The sequence below is a fragment of the Quercus robur genome, chromosome 2 (genome assembly GCF_932294415.1).
Source record: "Quercus robur chromosome 2, dhQueRobu3.1, whole genome shotgun sequence".
Classification (NCBI taxonomy): Eukaryota; Viridiplantae; Streptophyta; class Magnoliopsida; order Fagales; family Fagaceae; genus Quercus; species Quercus robur.
In genome coordinates, this window is record NC_065535.1 from 47,262,927 (window position 1) to 47,281,606 (window position 18,680).

Consider the following 18,680-nt stretch of genomic DNA (forward strand, 5'->3'; position numbering starts at 1 on the left):
CCAAAACGCTTGTCCGTAGATAGTCCTTTGTTTTAGTAAAATCTTAATTTTTGAACATTGGGAGTAAAAAAGAGCTATTTGCATTAGCTTTCGAGGCTTTAACAAAATTGAGCTTTAAGGCTTGATTTCAAAAATGGTGTGGTCTTGATCAATGCTTCACTAGTATGTTTTGGAATCGTTGCTAAATTTCTAGGATGAAAATCCTGCAGCATTTCACCTTATTTTCGTGGTGGAAATCTGACAATGCTTCGCCTCAAGTGCGTCATAGCACACAAAACACTATTTTCACCAAGTTTTTGCTGTGAGAAGGCAATGGAGGTGCCCTATTTTCACAGCAAAAATCTGGCAGAGTTTTGTGTTTGGTGCGCTATGGCACACCAGCAGGGTTTCATGCCTATGTCTATGGCGCATGCCAGCATGCTTGTGCTAAGATGAGCCAGAGCCCCTCAAAGCACCAAGCATATTGATACATGTCGCATACACGGGGAAACCAATGTCATTCAGGTGACATGGATCAAGACAATCACACTGCAATGTTCACGCACACAATATAGTGTGAATATGTACCTACAACAAGTGCCTTGAGCGCATACCCACACAACAAAGTCAAGGGCACTCATGACTACAGAGGGTCACCCTTAGCCACAAGATTCCATTATACAAAGTGCACGATCACCCACAAACAAGTATATATAGGTATACATACATCATTCGCAATGCTATCACACAGAGCAGGAAAGTAAAGTAGACATTGCCAACATTCCAAGTGTATGGCCCAACAAGGTATAGGAAATGTAAAACAGACATTGCCATACCCAAGGAACACGGCCTAAGAAAAGCGCAGGAATGATAAAAGGTACAAGGAAAAGAAACCCTAATACATGGTTCTTGAGAAAGAGCTAAGAGAAAGAGAGAAAACCACTCAGGGAAGCTGCGCCTCCTAATCTACCAAAGATTGCCCTTTTTAGACTTGCGTCTTCATACTTGCATCCTTGCCCTTTTAGCTTGCAACTTAGGAATCGCACCCTCATTCCAAGCATCCTTGCTCCAAGCGTGTACATGCAATGAGAAAGGAAAAAAGCTAGTAGACAAGCAAAGAAAACAATTACAAAGAAAGCATGCAAAGGGATGAACTAACAAAGAGAGCCAAACGAGGGCAAACAAGTATGTTGGGCACACGAAGGGGCAAACAAACATGTTATAAAACAAGAGGGAGTATCCTAGGAGGACAAATGTCCATAGTTCCATTAGATTAGAGTACAGACGACACACATGCCATTAAGCAAAATTCCTAAGAGGACTCAGGGTCTCATATGTCAAGAACGGGTGTGAACTCGCACGAGATTTGTAGGAACTTGGCTCGATGACACAAGCACACATAAGGACGCATGCATGAACATGTAGGCAAATGTGCAAAGATGCAAAGAAACAAGGAGAGCCAAACAAGAGCACAAACCACGCAAGGCAAGCAAAATATCATCGCACGAAATGGAGAGGGGTGTGCATTAAGCACACCAACATCATAGAGATGTGTCTCACAAATGGTTACATCCAAAGAAGCCATAAGAGGGATGGATGCAATTACACAAGCAAGTGGCCCCAAAGACTGACAAGCGCAAGCTCACGGAGGGCACAAAGCATGGCAAGAACCTAGATCTAGCCAAACAAACATGGATATAAAGCATAGAAGCAAGCAAGCAAACACATGCATAAAGGAATTGATCCAAACCCTTTGATATAGGCCTAGGTGTATGGATGTAGGCCTAGACCACAAGATCTAGATCTACACCCTATATAAGGGTCAAAACATAAGAAAAATGTATAACAAGAGATAAAAGGCTATAAAAGCACAAGGCATAACATCCAAACATGTAGATCTGAACATAAACATGGCAAAAAGCACATAGACATGTAGATCTAGGCATAAACATGGGAATGAGCACATAAACATGTACATCTAAGCACAAACATAGCAAGGAGCACATAAACATGAAGATCTGAGCACAAACATAGTATTTAGGCATATCCTAACCTAAGAAGGTTAGGCCAACATCATCAAAGCAATAAAACATATTAGAAAGTAAGGAGACATGCTAAAAAAGCTATAAAACAAGCTAGAAGGCAAGATAAAGCAATAAACATGCTAAGAAATTAAATAGGTATAGATAGTAGCTAAAAAGTTACATCTACTCTCCTAAATCTCAAATCCAAGGTTCAAAGACCAAGGAGAGGAAAAAGAGTGCAAGAACACTACCTCTTCGTTGTTGGGAAAAGAGAGAAATCAAAGGTTTTTTTTGTGTTTGGGAGAGAATTTAGAAAGGAAAAGATAGAGAAGCTGCCCAGAAAATGCTCAAAAATGCCCAAATTTTTTTTTTTTTTTTTTTTTTTTGGAAATATGGGGGTCTAGGGGATTAAATAAAGGCTTGGCACACTTTTTGAGGCTCGATGGCCACTTTTTGTGCACTATTTAGTATGCAGACATCAGTAATTTTGTCTTTATCATACATGACTTTGATCGCATATTTGAAGACCTTCTTAGACACCAATTGAGCTGATCTTGGTTTCCTAGAAAGGTCAAGATGTCTAGTTTCTAGAACACTAAAGAAATTGAAATTCCAATGATCAAATCAAAAGTTACGATCTCAATAAGCGTGCTAACGCACTCCACACAGTTTTCAAGATATCTCAACTGTTTTAACTCCAATTTCGACCCATGAATAGTCATTGGAAAGGGAATTCAATGCTCTTTGCAATGAAGCTAGTTTTAACCCGTTCTAATGGTCAAACAAAAATTGGGGTTTTTCTGTGGTCCCATGGGGAAAAGTTTATATTTATGAAATTTTCGGGGATCGGCACACAAATCGAGGGTAGATAACATTATCTACAGCTTCTTATAGCCAAAAGGATAGATCAATAAGTCACTCACAATTAGGTGGGCCATGATTCCAACCGAGGGCCTAAGTGGACCTTTGTGGATTGGTGGCAAACCGTTAACGTACTCAAAGCCCATCATAGCCAATGGTATAGATTATGAGTTGATGGGATGAACTTTAAAAGACTTTGGCCTAAATGGAGAATGCTCATCTTCCCACTCATGACCAACTGAGGTAAAAAGGACAAAAGAACCAAGCGTGTGTAAACAAGTATTGAACAAGCCTTTATTAAGATTAAGATATAGGACACATTGGAATCAAACTCTCTATCCCAGTGGAGTCACCACTGTGGGTGCAATGCACCTTTTGGAAGGGAGTATGCCTTGGCTGAGTGGACCGAAGTAGAGAAAAGAAAATGAAGTCGCCACCTAGTTTAGGTCTAAACCATATATATATGCCCCTTACATGGAAGGACTGATCTTACTACGAGAGTTTGGGTTCGAGGTTTAGGTATGGGGATGGGAAGGTGTTAGGCACCCAACTCTACCCAACCACTAGGTCGGCCTCCACTCATTGTGTCTTACATTTTAATCTCATTAAAGGCACATTCAATATTTCATCTTAAACTCACACACACACTAGCATACATCTAAGCATATAACATGGCATCAATCATCCCAAAAAACCCTAGCATGCATTTATCATGACAACTCACATCAAGCCTAGCATATATTTATCATGGCAACTCACATCATGCCAAGCATACATCTATCATGCACATACAAACCCTAGCATATTCCTATCAAGACATTACATACTCCCAAGGGTAGAAACATGGTCATGGCAGCAAATCAAACAAACATGTTATCATATTTGAGGCATGGCACATAAACTTACATATTTATTTCCAACAAAGCAAAACAAGGTCATATATCAAAACAAATTCATGTTCATATGAATACATGACTTACCTCACTGCATAACAATACCTATACATCAATGCATGATCAATGATCATGCGAATGAATGTTCATGGTGAATCAAAGATTTAATTAAAAGGAAACCCTAATCTAACATGTGAAGAACAAACAAACACTTTAATCAGAGAAGCAAAGAATTAAGAAGCATAAAACAAGGCAAGACAAAAGCATATTGCATAAATAGAATAAAGAAACAAAAGCAGAAAATGTTGAATTAGGATTCTAGGCTTAAGTACGCGCACACATACATAGGGCCTACGTACGTGGCCCAACTGTATGTGTACACATACTTTGAGTATGCATACGCATGCAGGAAGCCTACGTACACATATGCGCCCAAAACCCTAACCCAAAAATGGCAAGAACAAAAAACAGAGCAAAAACCGAAAACAATTAATCTAACAACCTAACATGCTTTAAACGATGAAACAAAGAAAATCTAAGCTAAGCAGATGTATTACAACATAAATAAACAAGAAAATAAAAAGATTAAAACAAGAAAAAGCAAAGAAATGAAAAAGAAAGTTTAGAACTTATACCTCAAAAACAAAAGCTCTTTAGTTTGATTTTGATCATTCCCCTCAGTCAAATCTATTCACAATCAAACAAAATTTATTATTAAACTTCAAAACTTGAAGATCAAGACCAAAAAATGTCTCAATCAAAAGAAAATTGACTTGAGGATGTTTTGTAAAAAACTCTTCTTTGATTCACTATTTCTAGTGAATTTTAAGTTTTCCCTTAGGATTTTCTGTGTCTTTTTAAAAAGATACAATGTATGGCTTTTTATAGTATGAAAACAGGGTTTTGGAACGGCTCCCAAACGATGTGGGATTCATTCCAAATCTCAGCCTTAATGCAGAAAACTAGCCTTTCATAGTTTTTGGAACCCTAGCATGCGTATGTATGCCCGTGTATGCATACGTATGCTTGAAGCTTACATACGCAGGCATACATGTGTCTAGGCACGTATATGTGTGTCTGCGTACGCATGTCCTAGGGTTTCTGTGGCCTTTATTTTCCAAAAAATAGATTTATTCAACTCATAAAAGAGTTATATTTTCCATAAAAACCTTCCTTGAGTCAATTTAAGTCTAATCGGGCCCTCAACCAACCTTGGGCTTTAGAATTTTACCACCATTATGGAACGGGGGCCTAAGTCATAAGGAGTACAAAATACGATGTCTGATACGTTGAGGGGATCAAGCGACACTTATGAAGCCATGGTCATCCCAATAGGACATGGTAAGAAACCTCAGAAGTAATCATGTGAAACTAAGTCAAAGCCACTATAGGGCCCACCCTTAGAGCTAATTGTATGTATCCCTTAATGGATCCGCGGCTCCTCCAAACCCTGTTATTTCCCTAGGTGTCCCCAAAATCATTTTGTCAGCCATTCCTACAACCTTAGGAGTACTCAAGACAATGAGATTGAGTGAAGCTTTTGTGTCTACTAGTGCCCTTCTTATCTAGACACCATTTATGGTAGCTGTTAGATAAAGTGGTCTTCGATAATCTAAGTACTCAACCTCTATATCTTCAATTATGAAGGTTATTGCATTGGTGGTTTCTAAGAAGGCTTTGCTTGCATGAGTTTCTGTTGTGCAACACTCTACTCCTGCATTTGTTGCTATGTTCATGAGAAATTTGTGGTGAGCTTCCTTGCTTCTAGCCCAAATCCCAGCTAATTAAATAAAGATCTAAACTTTGGATTCCTTGGTAAAGTTCTCATGGTATTCAAGGGCAAGGATTCCCCTGCATCTTCTCTTTCTATATCTGTTGGATTTCCATGAATTACAATAGCCACTACTCCTTTTCCTTTGTGGTTAGGCAGAGGGATCCTCTGCACTTTGGGCTCTCATTGAGTAAGCTCTAAGGTCCATTCTCTTAACTTCTTGTGGAAGAACCTTTGAAAGGACTAGCAATCTTTGGTAGTATGTCGAACATAGTTGTGGAACCTGCAGAACAATGGGTTTTTTCTTTCCCCTTCTATTGATGGCTTGGCTACTTCGTTTGGCTTAAAGATATCATCTTCTATCCATTTATTCAGAACGTGATTTAGCTGCTTAATAGTACATGGTATCACTGGAGGCTCTTCAAACGTTTTTCCCTTAGGCCTCTTCCTTTTTTCTCTTACCGAAGCTACCATGGCCTGGGGACTTGGTACTCTCTTCATCTTTATGGACAAGGCTATTCTTCTGGTCTTTTGTAATAGTTCAGCAAACTGAGTTATGCATTGGTTTTCTAGATTGAGTCTGTAGTCGTATAGCATATTGGATATACAAGTTTCTACTAGCTCCTTTTCTTAGTGGTCACCATAACAATCTAAGAACACGTCCTCGAACCTTTTGTGAATTGCACGGGGCCCTCTCTGACCCATTGCTTTACTGCTTAAAGATTGGCAAAAATCATTTTTTCTTCTCCCAGGTAATACTTTCTGATGGACCATGGTCTTAAAGTGGTGTACCAGGTATATGCCCGATCTACCAAGGACTTGGCGAACTCCCTTAAGCACAGTTCCTTGTCCCCTGCATGGGGATCCATAATGTCAATGAACCTACTTATGTGCTCCATAGAGCTCCCCTTTCTTCCATCATATAGGCTGAACTTCGGGGATTCATAACCCTTTGGGTAAGATTTGTTAAGAAGCTCGACTGGAAAAGAAGGGTCCTTGGAGAACTGCTCAAGGATCTTTGGGTGCCTCTCCCTTTCTTGTTTGAGAAAGGCATTCACGTCTGCTAGAGTGAGATACTGAGGGTTAGTTCCTTCTCCCACTACTGATCCTTCTTTTAGTTAAGGTCTTTCTTTGTTAACTACCGAGGGAATGCTGTCTCTAACTTCCTAAGTTCTTCCTTCCTTAAGGAGATGGACCTCTTGCTATAAGTCCTTAATCATTTCCACCACTCGGGTCATTGGGTCAGGTTCCACCACCCTCTCGTTCCTTTGTCGAAAGGCAACTTCATTTTCTCCTGCGGGCTCTGATGCCGTGGGTGGCAGGTTGGTGCCTTTGCTATTAAAGGACTGCTTCTTCCCTCTCTCTTTTCCCAATCCTCAGCGGAGTTGCCTATAAATGGGTGTCCCTTTTTTTATAGTTCCCAAGCCCAATTCTGATATGGGATCTTGGGTCACTAAAAGGGGGTGGATAGGTGTTGAGTGAACTAGCTGAGTAAAAGGAATGAACAAGTACACAACATAAAAATGAACAATGATGATTATAAATGCTTTAAGAAATTTATATTTATTTGATTAAGTCAAGTGTTAGAGTACATTTGGTCCTACCCTGTGAGGCTATTCCACAAGGTCCAATAAGCTTAAAGATCACAGACTTAACTAATCTCTTTTGGGTTCCCAAGACTTGTAAAATTTGAGTCCCTTAAATCCGAGGCTCCTCGAATGTTTTGACACAGGACCTTCTACAATGCCTCTCTTCGCTCAATGAACTTGACTTAAAACTTAAGACTCTCTTCTTTTTTGTCTTTTGGTCACTTGTGTGTAATGAGGTCTGCCTTTGTGTAAAGTTGAATTTATTCAATCATTTGTTGGCTTTATTCCTTACCAAAATTACTTGTAATTTAGCAATTAGATACCCTGTATTTAGGTGGGAATTATGTAAAGGTAGTGTGTGAGAGAGTGTGAAGAATCTCAAAAGTGTGCAATTCAAGGGAGCTCACAACTGGATCTCGCGACTGGCAAGTTGTCAGAATGGCACACGTGTGAAGCATGCAAGGGGAACTGAAGGATCACGCCATCTATTGCACTACAGGACAAAACTTCCAGTCTAGCTAGGCAGTTAGCTTGTGACTCAAACTCATGACTCATTCCAGTCGTGAGCTCGACTCACCAGAATTCCCTATTGGGTTGTAACTGACTCTTCGCATTCCTCATACACCCTACTATAAATACCTATATACCACAAAATGTAGAGAGTTTCTAGAGAGAATTTTAAGAGAGAAACCCTAGAGAAAACAAGATTGACTCATCCACAATCTTCATCCTCTGATTCTCTAAATTCCTCTATTCTCACCCTCTCCATTGACATATCCTTGAAAGGTACATTTAGCCAAATCATTATCTCACTATACTCATATCTGTAAGGAGGTATTTTGGTGCTTAGGAAGTAGTTCAAAGAGGACCAATTCATTTGGTTGATGCAATGGGCTTATTGCGAGATCCAGTAAGCTAGAGAAAACAAGGTTCGATGTAACCCTGTTGGGGCAAGAAGCTTGGACGGCTTAGGTGCACTGGGTAGATTAGGCTTGGAGGGTCTTCTGCTATTCATGTATCCCAACTTCATTCTCTAGTGGATTATTGACCGCTTGGAGGGCAACAGAAAGGTTTTACGCCGAGTACTTCGGTTTCCTCTTCGATAACACATCGCCGTGTTATCTTTGTGTTTGTATCTTTCTTCTCTTTCTCTTTACCTTTTAATTACTACTGTGATAGTGATGAATTATGGTTTAAAGTGTGTTACCTGTTTGGGTTTAGCTTATATTCATATTCCGCACATATATTGTTTGATTATAAGCTTGTGTTAGTAATTTGTAATTTGGGGGTCTAAACGTTCATTGGTGTTTTACACACTATTTGAACATTCACTTTGTCTTTCTTGCTTCCCCCTTTTTATACTACTCTTGGAAGGCTCAAATTACTGTTCTCTCCTCTCTTTTTTTTGGGTACTAAAGCTAGTCTCTTTTGTTTGAAACATTGGTGGTTGGTCCTTTCCTTATTCCTTCTTAAATAGATTTCACTCTTGATACATCAATAAAACCAACATTTCAAATTCAAGTTCACTAGTCCCTCAGGATTGAGAGTTTATGTAAATAAAAGTCATGAAATTTATTATTCGGTTGATAGTTTTTAATAGAATAATTTAAGGTAAACTACATATTTGGTCCTTATTCTTTACACCATATTTCAATTTGATCTCTAATCTTTCAATTGTGTCAATTTGGTCCCTAACCTTTTAATATTGTACCAATTTAGTTTCTGTAGTTATATTTTGCTGACATGGCTAATGGCCAAAATAAAAAAAAATTAGTTTATTGCCATATCAACGGAAACTAATTTTTTATTTTGGCTATTAGTCATGTCAGCAATTTCCATCCAAAAAATAACGACATGGACTAAATTGGCACGACAATGAAAAGTTTGGGACCAAATTAACACAATTAAAAAGTTATGGACCAAATTAAAATATGGTGTGAAGAATAGGGACCAAATACATAATTTACCCAATAATTAATTTCACACTGGTCCAGCTCAGTATGTCTTATACACTTAAGGCATATCAACTATAAGTCTCCACTTCCATGGTTAAAACAAATCATCTTAGGTCATATGTTATTGCCTTCGTAGATAAAAACACTCAATTTCATTACCGACTAAAAACTAAGTTTTAAGTTTACAAAGTACTTGTGATTGTAGACACCACATTTTGTATCCCTTATGACTCGGGCCCCCGTTCCCTAATGATATTAAATTCTAAGACCCAAGGTTGGTTGAGATCCCAATCAGAAATTAAATTGACTTGAGTAGTATTAAAATGGAAAAAAATAACTTTTAATGAGCAAATAAATCAATTTTTGAAAAATAAGGCCAAAAGAAACCCTTGCCATGCGTACGCATGAATTAGCCTACATACGCAGCTTTTTGCATGTGTACACAAGCTTGATCTTGCACAGGCATAGCGATTTCTAGAAACCTAAACAAAGCAAGTTTTATGCATTTATGTTGAAGTTTGGAACGAATCCCATATCGTCTGGGGATCGTTCCAAATTGCTTTTTTCACACTATAAGAAACCTTACATGGTATATTTTCAAAACACATAGAAATCCCACGAGAAAACACTAGATTCATTAGAAATAGTGAATCAAAACAAAACTCCCTTAAGTCAATTTTCTTTTGATTAAGGCCTTTTTTGGCCTTGATCTTTGTGTTTAATCTTTACTAATCACTTTTTTATTGAATTGTGAATAGATTTGACTGAAGGGAACGGTCAAAAATCAAGCTTTAAGAGCTTTTCTTTGAGGTATTAGTTTTAAACATTTCTTTTCCTTTTTCTTTTATTTTTCTGCTTTTAATTTTTCTGTTTGTCTTGTTTTTCTTGTTATAACATGTTTTGATATGCTTTTATGGTCTAAGTTTATGTTTTTGTATGTTTAAAATGCATGTTAGGTTAATAGAATTCTCGTTTTAAGGTTATGCCCTATTTTTGGTGTTTTTAGGGTTCCTAGGCAAGAACCTATGTACGCATAATCTTGCCTGCGTACACAGGCTTGATTATGCGTATGTAGGCTTGTTCTTAAGTGCGCAAGCCGTTGCTCAAAAACCCTAATTTTTTGTTTTCTTTTGCTTTGCTTCTGCTTTCATATGTTTGTTTGTTTAACTTCTTTTCCCATGCTTTGATGCTTTCAATGCCGATGTTTCATATGTTTAATTGCTTGGTTTGCTATCACATGTTAGAATTAGGGTTTATCTTGTGTTTGCTTTGTTTCAATGCCATGATCATTCATTCACATGTTCATGCATGATGCCATGGGTGCTAAGTTGCTACAAGGTAAGTAAAAGGTAAGTCATGCATTTGTAATGTTCATGCATTTGTGATATGATCTTGGCTTGATAATAGAGATGAATATGCTTGTTTGGATGAGTTATGCTTAATCACATGTTTGCTTGATCTTTTCTTATGCTTATGCTTCTGCCTTGGTTTAATTATACATGTTGCTACCTTGAATATGACATGATGTCATGATTAGATGAATGCTAGGCTGGTTGAGATGTATGCTAGATGAATGTTAGGAGATGCCATGCTAGGTGAATGTTAGGGTCTTTGATGAAGTGATATGCATGATTAGATGTATGGTAGGCTTTGTTTGTGAGCATGATAGAAGTATGGTTAGGGGCGTTTAATGCCATGTTGATTGTTAAATGTATGTTAGTGTGTGTGTGTGTGTGTGTGTGTGTGTGTGTGTGTCTGTGAGTTAGATACAAGTATTGAGTATGCCTTTAATAGGGTTAAGATATGAGACATAATGATGGGAAGCCAACCTTAGGGTTGGGCGGTTTCAAGTGCCTAACACCTTCTCAAGACCGTACCTTCACTTCGAACCCATATCTCTAGTAGTAAAATCAAAAGGTCCTTCCTCGAAAGGACGCTATATATATGGTTCCTAGACCATTGCAAAAACTAGGTGGTGACTTCATTTCAATCCCCCCCCCCCTTTGCGTCCACAGTGATTTATATATTTTATGACTAAATCACATACAATGCATCTCAATGACTATATGATAATGCCCAAATATTCATGTTACCATTATTTTAGAAAATGAAACAACTTTTATTATTTAATACAAATGTCATACATAACATCATACAATAGGATTTTAAGGAATTAACCCCAACAACTAAACCTTCCATTTTCATTGTGGGTTGGTTATTTGATAACACGAAAGCTTATGATGTATTTGGAAGTCCTCATCCAAACTAGTATTTGAAAGAGAGTCGACAAAGAATTCCATTAATAATTGGCCATTTTGATTCTTTGGAACAACTTGATGAATTTAGTAGATCCTTTTTAGAGGCCACAAATTACCCTAAATAGAACCTATTCAATTTTTACTATAAGATGCTTGGCGATGAATTCATTCCTAGGCCTTGTACACACTGCATGTCACACTACGGGAGCTCACCATGCCCAAACTGATTACCTTAACCCCAAAGAGGGGGAAGAGGAAAAACCATAGAATTTAGAAATCGTTAGGGTTCAAGTCCTTCTATCCCCCAAAGTCTATATATATTGAATAGATGCTAGTTTTATATTTTATATATTAATTTATTATTGAATTTTATTATATTTCTTATTTTTACATGGTCTTTTCTTTTATGTTTTGGCCCCCTAAAGAAAAAATCAGACTTCTATTCCTATTCACAGCCAAATATCTACCGAGTTTTGCTACAACTTGCCTAGTAATATTAAAAATCTCAATCCTCTCAAATTGTGATGGGTTTAAATTATAATTAATAACAATTTATTATTTGTCATCACCCATGTGGTGTACAAGGGTGATGACAAATTTGGTAGGGGCAGCCCTCACATATGCTTAGAAAGCATTTTTCAAATTCTACTTTGAAAGTATTGTAAAAATGCATAGACGTGGCAATTTCTCTTTTATAATGATATCCAAGAATATGTTAAGACGCGTTTTTAGCCTGTCGACATTGTACTGCTAAGGCTTGTTAGACTAATCCAAACAAGAGCATGCAGCAACAACCATGCTCAATTAATCAGATGGACATGAACAAAAATGCAGCAAATTCAATTGCACGATCATGATCTTGATCCTTGAAAATCCAAAAAGGTTTATAAAAAGAACAAAAGATGAGATTATTGATGATGATTTTGGTTTTTTATTAGGTACCAAAAAGTCTATAAACTTTTGTCACATTGACAACCACTTTTGTCTTACAATGAATGAGTGTAAGTCGTTTTCACCAATCTATCCACGTAACGTAAGGGTCCTAAACACGGGAGGGAGAGAGAGACAACAGTGCATCACCAACAAACATTAATGTCATTACACTTTTTAATCGTGCAACTAACTTTTTAATTATACTTCTTTGAATTCTAATCGTCCATAATAGATTATACCACTTTCTTTTCTTTACTGGACAACTAGCATCAACTGAGGAAATCTGAAGGAAACTTTTTTTCTTTCTTATATTTATTACAATTACAACATCAATTTCTTCATCACTATTTTATTTTTTTAATGCTTAATAGCTTGGGACAATTTCAAAACTGAAAAAGCCAATCAAAGCACATGTTTGGAGCGTAGTGAAACACATTGCTGACATTTGTTGGTCCCTCAATACCGGTTTTTATTTTTTTATTTTTTTTATGATCCCAATAGTGTGGATGGTAATTTCTAATCTTATGGATGAATAATGAGTCTTATAGACTTCACATGTCTTTTGGGAAAAGATATATTTGTGTATCTTATCTAATATTTTTCAAAAAAAAAAAAAAGTGTATCTTATCTAATAAACATAACTTTTCAATAAATAACTAATTTTAATGTTTAATTAATCCCTACAGTAGATTGTTAAAACAATACCAACTACCAAATAAAGATTACTAAGTGGGGGTGCACCATATTATGGTGTGATCACTTTTTTCTTTTTTTTTAATAATAACAATTTTAGATTTAAAAATTATTGGTGTCATGACATCAAATATTGTCACATAAGTTAATTTCATCATTTTAGTAGACAATATAATGGTTAAAAAAAAGATATGAAGTTATTATCTTGAGAGAGAGAGAGAGAGAGAGAAATTTGACATGAGAAATTATCAAGAAACAAACTTGGAATTTGGATCTTTTTCCAAGGACAAAACATAAGCTATAGCTTTTTTTTTCTTTTTTCTTTTTTTTTTTTTCTTTTTTCTTTTTTGGCGTAAATGCACTTTTAGTCCCTATATTTTGACGTTTTTCCATTTTAGTCCCTACATTTTATTTTTTCCACTTTTAGTCCCTAAAACCAATTTACGCTTTCCGTTTTAGTCCTTAAAGCCTCATTCCGTCACCTAACTAACGGAGAAACTGACGGATGAATAAAATTTTTTTTTTTTTTTTCATGTTGGACAATAAAATAATAATTTTTTATTATTATTGACTAACTTTTCTTCAAAACGTTAAAACCCATGTCTGAATCGGCTGATCGATTCCTTGTACCACTTCTGCCGCCTTCTTTTTTTCCTTCTTTCTTCTTCTCCCCCTCTCTACAGCTTCAGCAGAAAGGGTATTAAGAGACACGTATCACAAGTTGAGTGTTGGCTCTTTTCTTCGTGTTTTTGCTAGCCTTTGCAATCGAGGTGTTGTCCATCTTGCCCGATGTCAAGCCTACAAGCACGAATCCCATGCTGGGCGCCTTGACTCAAACCATCATATATACTTGTCGCATGGGTTTTACTTAGTCATTCTCTCTATCATGTCCTTCAACCTTGGAATCTTCATAGCCGCCCTGGCTTCCATTTCTAACAGGTACCCGAAATATACAAAAGCATAAACCAAATTATTCACCAACAAGCACATCCCAATATTTCCAATCCTCATATAATCCTATATCTGGAAAACAACACACACACAGTGAACAAAAAATAGGGAACTGTAGGGAAAACACGAAGAAAAGAGTGAACCTAGGCCGAATGGAGTGGGTGTCGTTCAATTTTGGTCGGATGAAGGAGCCATGTAGGTGATGAGGTGTGCTCTGTTTTGGGTTATATGGAACAGGGGCTGAAATAGTTTTGGTTTTGGGGGTAAAAACATGAAGAGGTCGTGTGCATGTAGAAAACATAATAGTTGAATACCTCAACTGTGGCCATTTGGGCTGCAAAAACTGAAAGTAAAAGAAAACTTGAAGAGAGAGAATTGAAAGAGGTGAAATATATGAGTAACAAAGGAATGAGAAAGAGTGCTTGTGAGTGAGGAGCTGACCAATGTGAGAGCTATATATAGAGATGGTGTGGAGAATACTAGAAATAATAAAAGGAAATGGGAGTGAGATTAGTGTGAGCGCCCCTGAAGAATCTTTGGCAAGAAGACACCTCACGTCACTAACACAAATTAAAAGACATTTGGTAAGTCTAGCTGTGAATGTTTTTCTTTTGTTTTTTTAAAGAATAAAAGTATTTTTAGATAAGTATTTTTTTTCTTCATTATCAATAGCTTTGTACACCATTATTTGTATAAGCCAAATGGTGGAGGCCATAACTCACATCGGTATCATATCTTATAAGTGGGTTTCTCTGTGTTTTGTAAGGTGGGATATCATCAGTACTGGCTATATATCATGCATCCATGCACATAAAAAAAATTGGAATGAAAGAAAGTGTAAGTAGGAGAAAATAAATTTACGTTTTCTACATGCACACGACCTCTTCATGTTTTTACCCCCCAAACCGAAACTATTTCAGCCCCTGTTCCGTACAACCCAAAACAGAGCACACCTCATCACCTACATGGCTCCTTCATCCGACCAAAATTGAACGACACCCACTCCATTCGGCCTAGGTTCACTCTTTTCTTCGTGTTTTCCCTACAGTTCCCTATTTTTTGTTCATTGTGTGTGTTGTTTTCCAGGTATAGGATTATATGAGGATTGGAAATATTGGGATGTACTTGTTGGTGAATAATTTGGTTTATGCTTTTGTATATTTCAGGTACCTGTTAGAAATGGAAGCCAGGGCGGCTATGAAGATTCCAAGGTTGAAGGACATGACAGAGAGCATGACTAAGTAAGCAAAAACCATGCGACAAGTATATATGATGGTTTGAGTCAAGGCGCCCAGCATGGGATTCGTGCTTGTAGGCTTGACATCGGGCAAGATGGACAACACCTCAATTGCAAAGGCTAGCAAAAACACGAAGAAAAGAGCCAACACTCAACTTGTGATACGTGTCTCTTAATACCCTTTCTGCTGAAGCTGTAGAGAAGGGGAGAAGAAGAAAGAAGGAAAAAAAGAAGGCAGCAGAAGTGGTACAAGGAATCGATCAACCGATTCAGACATGGGTTTTAACGTTTTGAAGAAAAGTTAGTCAATAATAATAAAAAATTATTATTTTATTGTCCAACATGAAAAAAAATATATATTTTATTCATCCGTCAGTTTCTCCATTAGTTAGGTGACGGAATGAGGCTTTAAGGACTAAAACGGAAAGCGTAAATTGGTTTTAGGGACTAAAAGTGGAAAAAATAAAATGTAGGGACTAAAATGGAAAAACGTCAAAATGTAGGGACTAAAAGTGCATTTACGCTTTCTTTTTTGGCTGAAGTAGCTAAAATATTATTGTAATATCATATTGGATGCATTTGAAATATAAAGTCAGGACATATATATGTATCGTTCCTTTCCGTTGTTACTTGTTATTGCGAAATCACTCTTAAATGATTCAGAACAAAACCACTTTGACTAATTATTATTAATGAAGCCAGCGATAATTTTATTTTTTTTATTTAAAAAGAAAATTTAATCAGCAGCGAGAGTGGTGTGTTTGATTTAATTTAGAATGTAGAAATAGATGAGATATATAGTGGAGTATAGGACCCACGAACAGAACACGTACGTGGATAGCATTGGATTTATTTTAGGAACTATATGTGTGTGTCATACTTAGACATGGCAATTCTGACCCGACCCGACCCGACCCGAAAAATATCCGACCCGAACCCGATTTTTTTGACCCAAAGAAAAAACGGTTGACCCGTGACCCGACCCTTTTTTGCGGGTCAACCCGACCCGACTCGCGACCCGACCCAAACCCGAACCATTTTTTTAAAACTTTTTTTTTTTTTGGTAAAAAAAATAGTGAAATTAAGACAATATTGGTTTAATTGTTTATTGTGAGCTTTAAGCAAACAATTGATATATTTACATAACTACATGCAAATTAATTGAAAAATAAATAGTTGAGCATTCTGTAATGAGTAAAGATTTTTAGATATCAAATAGCAAAGTACATGCCAAGATAATCTGGTTACAGTAAAATTAAAAACAGATTTAAAATTGTAGATATGTGTGAGACACATTCACAAGTGTGAAAATAGTAAAGCCAAAGTATCAAATTAGCATAAATTATGAATGCTTAGATCTATTTTTTAACAATTTATGTTCAAAATAAACAGCTTTTCAAAATAAATTATGATATTTCCTAGAATGTGTGCTGCTTAACAATGATATGATCTTCATAAAAGAGAGTAGATATAAATAAGTAAGCAATCAAACTTTAATGTATATCTCAAATTGAAATAGAGTGTCAACCACAATTGATAATAGATTATAAAATTAATTTTTAAAATTGTAACTTTCTTATATGTTTTTATTCTTTATCAAATGAGTTATCCAATAAGTCATTTGTAATTTTTTTTTGTTGGAATGTTGATATTGTGTAAAAATAAAACTTGTATATTTGTTTTACTTATCTTTATGTTGTTTTGTTTTAGATAGCAATGTTAGGATTTGTATAATTTTAAAATTATTGAATAAGTATTAATAAGTTTAACTGAGTTTATTCCTAATATAGGTAGTGAATTCAAAATAATGCATTTTACATAAAGTAATATGTTGTATAACTATCCAAATGGCAAATACATATTGTTTTCTTTATAAAAAAAATTAAAAAATAAAAAATTTCATGTGAAAAATACAACCCAACCCGACCCAACCCGACCCGACCCGCAACCCGATTGACCCGAACCCGTTTTCAACCCGCTTAAAATGACTTGTTTTTGACCCGTGACCCGACCGACCCGACCCGACCTGCCCGTTTTGCCATGTCTAGTCATACTAATTAAAATAATTGGATTTTTTTTTTTTTTTTTAATTTTGAGAGAATTTCAACTTAAACGTCTGCTCAACTATTAAAAACTTTATCAGTTGAGTTAACTATAACCCACCATTTTTTTTTTTAAATTCAATACTATATTATTGGGAATCTTTTTCTTTCTTTTTTTTTAAATTCATTTTGGTCCACTGAATTGGTCTTACTCAAGTCACATGTGGTGAACAAGGGTGACGACAAGTTTTGTGGGGGCAGCCCTCACATGTGCTTATTAGAAAGTAACCGTCAGAGAAAAACTCCATTTTTTCTAATCCTAGAAATAAAGTTAAATTTCCAGTATTGAAAAATAAAAATAAAACTTATAGCTTTGTTTTATTGTTCGAAAATCCAAGCAATAATAATAATAATAATAATAATATGATCGTTAAAGAACATTATGGAATAGAATAGGACATATATATATATATATATATAAGTATTAAGTTTTTTTTTTTTTAGAATCATATATAATTATTAAGTGATAGTTAATAATTAATGTAGATTATCTGAAAATGACTTTAGACTACTGTACGTCCTTAATTTTTCTTATCTTGTTTGTATTTATTTGGTCACATGACATGATTTAAGGGCTTTCCATGAAAATAAATAAATAAATTGTTGTCATGCTCCCATTGGCTTCATCAGGAGCAAATTTCTTCTCCTGCATATGTAATGTAACACTACTTGAACCTAATTTAGTCATGCAAGAGAGATGCTTAAGGTCGCCTCTTTTATATATAAATAAATATATATATATATATATATATATATAAATATTTATATTTATATATATATATATATATATATATATATATGTGTGTGTGTGCCTATTGTTATTTTCTATTCTTCCAATAATAATAATAATTATTATTATTATTTATTGTGTATTCATTTTCTCTATCTATCTTAGCGCAATGAAAACTTTTTTATTTTTATTTTAAGGATCAGCACATTGAAAACTTAAGTACGTTTCTTTAATTAAACACCATATCTTTAATTCTCCTATTAAATTCAATTAAATAATTAATTTTAGGTACCACACTTACAAATTTGTACCCTTTTTTCATTGAGAAAATACAAAATGGTACCTAATTTCAAATACAAAATGAGTGTAAGTTAAAAAAGTTTAAAACCTGTACTGTGTAGGGTCTAGGGGGGAAAAGGTTCGAATTGCAGGGTTAGCAGCATGTTGTAATTATTTCTCCAAAAAAAAAAAAAAAAAACAAACAAACATGTGCTATGTAGCCAAGAGTTAGACCATTTTAGATATACACCATTGTAAGTTTTTTTAAGACCTTTTCTCATCTCCCTGTGTATGTTTGTGTGTTAAAAATATTTATTATTCTAAAAAAAAAGATCATACTATCTTTACGCTAATTAGTAATTAGTCTCAAAGCTTAATTACCCCAGCAAACTTCGCACTACTAATTTCTCTTTCTTAAAATATGG